This window comes from Camellia sinensis, chromosome 13 (genome assembly GCF_055761805.1).
Source record: "Camellia sinensis isolate YWXY chromosome 13, ASM5576180v1, whole genome shotgun sequence".
NCBI classification, from domain to species: Eukaryota; Viridiplantae; Streptophyta; class Magnoliopsida; order Ericales; family Theaceae; genus Camellia; species Camellia sinensis.
This window is the reverse complement of record NC_138973.1, coordinates 66,276,367-66,278,931: the sequence shown is the minus strand read 5'-3', so window position 1 is coordinate 66,278,931 and position 2,565 is coordinate 66,276,367. Positions and strand designations below refer to the sequence as shown.

The window sequence follows — 2,565 nt, the reverse complement described above, 5'->3', positions numbered from 1 at the left end:
AAAAGTATCATAGCAAGACATACCACTCTCAACTAGGTTGGCACTAATATATTTGCTCAATCTCTTGCTAGCATATCATTTATACTGTGTTTGGTTGGGGAATTTGGGGAGAGATTTGAAAAGAGAAATGGAAAAGGTAGGTGAAATATAAATAAAACATGTCTATATTTCAGCTAATTTCACACACCTTTTTCCTTTTCCTTTTCCTTTTCCTTTTTAAATTTTTCCCTAAATCTTCCAACCAAACACAGCATTAGAGTTGACAAGAAGCCAACCAATGACAAGAAAAACAACAAAAGGCAAGAACAAAAAGAGCACACAGAAGCAACTATCATTTTTTGCTTATATAATATATAGCTATATGTTATATAAATAAAAATGAATTTTTATGAGTAGTATTGTGAAAATTTCAAAATTTTATAATAAATTTATGATTTTATCAAATGAAAAAATAAAATAAAATAATATTAAAATTAAAATTATATTTTAATTATATTTTAATTTTAATATTATTTAGGTACAGATATATGCTAGTCTATATAATAAGGGAAGAAGGTTTTTGAAAATGTACAAAATGTATGTGAGATACATTTTGATCCAATGGCCTATAACAACCGTGGATAGATAACAATGGCTCAGATCTATGTATTTCCCGCGCAAATATTTGTCTCTCAACCTTCCACCTACCCACGTCTCTCTCTCCCTCTCTATTCTCACCCATGTCTCCTCCACATTACCTCTGTATCTCTCTCTCCCTCCCTCTCTCTCTGTTCTTCTTCTTTCGCTCGCTCCGACGCTGCTTTCCAGTTCTTGGTTTCTGCCTCTCGAACTCGGCTCGCAAGGTAAGATCTCTCTCTCTCCCTCTTTGTTCTTCTCCTTTCCTACCCTTCCTCTTCGCTCGCTCTCGACGCTGCTCTCCAGTCCTCGATTTCTGCCTCTCGAACTCGGCTCGCAAGGTAGTCCTTGGTTTCTACTTCTCCCCTTCTCTCTCTGTTGGGCTGTGTGTTTTTATTATTATTGCGATTTCTGATACTGTTTGGCTAATTTTAGGTTTTTTTTTTTAGTTCATCGTGTCCTGCCTCTCTCTCTCTCTCTCTCTCTCTCTCTCTCTTTCTGACGGGCTGTGTCAACCCTGGCCTCAACTGAGAAAAATTTTAACCCCAACAGCTTGATTGCTTCCAGGAGATATAATATATTTGTCTTTGCCCATGGCTTTCCAATAACCAGACCCTGTGATTCCCTTGCATTTGTTCACATTCTTTTTTGATCTTTTGCAGAAGAAATACCTTTTCTCTTTCGAATCACCTGAACCACGAATAGAGAGGTGGAAAAAATCATTAAAAACAAAATTGAACACAAACACATAAAAAGGGTCTATTTGATTTTGTTTGCTTAGAAGAATTTATCAATTTTAATTGAACACAAACACATAAAAAGGCTCTATTTGATTTTGTTTTTATTTTCTTTGTTCAATTTTTGGTGTTTATAAAATAATGAAAATTTTGAAAGTATCTATAGATTTCAAATATTTTTATTTGTGTGTGCAAATAATTTTTAAAAGGTGATTGACTTTAGAATTTTTTTCAGAAAATATTTGATGTCCCCTAATATATGACACCTAGAAGACATTGCATACTCCTTATTTAAAACCAATCACATCTATACAATCTTGGTTTAAGGATGTTGCTAAATTTATGTACAAATTGCATTTTGAACTATTCGTTTAGTTGATTTTAACAGGGCATGAAACCAACCAAACATTTGTCGCAATTTAGTAGGAATTAGGAACTAGGTAGTAATAAGTTAAGTGAGGAATAATTGTAACTAACCAGGCAAGTCCCAAGGGTTGGTCTGGAAAACATCAAGATCGAGAATGACAGAGGCAGGCAATGGAAAAGAGTGGATCTTTCGGTTGAGGTAGTGAACCACAAGCTCTTCATCAGTTGGGTGGAATCTAAAATCGATTGGCAGTTTCATCATCATTCCTCCATTTCTAACGAAGTTTGCCTTCTCCATCTCCATCTCCATCTCTATCTCTATCTCTGTCCAAGATTTATCCCTGGCTTCAACTGAGAAAAATTTAGAGCAATATTGAAAGGGTTTCATAACCTTATCCTCTTTAACATCAACAATCAATTCTCATGCTTCTCATGAATTCAAGGTAAAATTTTCTTAGCTCATATTCATGAATTCCAGATGTATGTGTGTGTGTGTGTGTGAAGTGGTGTATTGATTTGTGTTTCTCACTCTGTGTGTGTTTAGTTGAGGGTTTTTGTGGATTTAGAAAATGGGTTCTGAAATAATTCACACTACTGTGATGAGTTAGTTTGCAAATGGGTTTGTTTGTAAGCACAGAAAATTCAATCATGTTGATGAAAAATTCTATGTTTATGTAAAGCAAATGGATTTGGGTGATTTAATTTTGTTTATTTTGGGGCATTGCTGCAGGGAAAGCATGTTATTGTTTGGTTAATTTTAGGGGTTTTTTTGAGTTCATTGTGAAATTTGATTATATTCGATTGGATGTTATTGTTGTTGTTGTTTATATTCATGTTATTTTATGTA

General features: G+C 34.2%; 1 pseudogene; it reads right to left on the bottom strand.

Moving 5' to 3' along the window:
- Positions 1–1,138: 1,138 nt before the first annotated feature.
- On the bottom strand, positions 1,139–2,028 carry LOC114279370 (NAC domain-containing protein 83 pseudogene; annotated as a pseudogene).
- Positions 2,029–2,565: the final 537 nt, after the last annotated feature.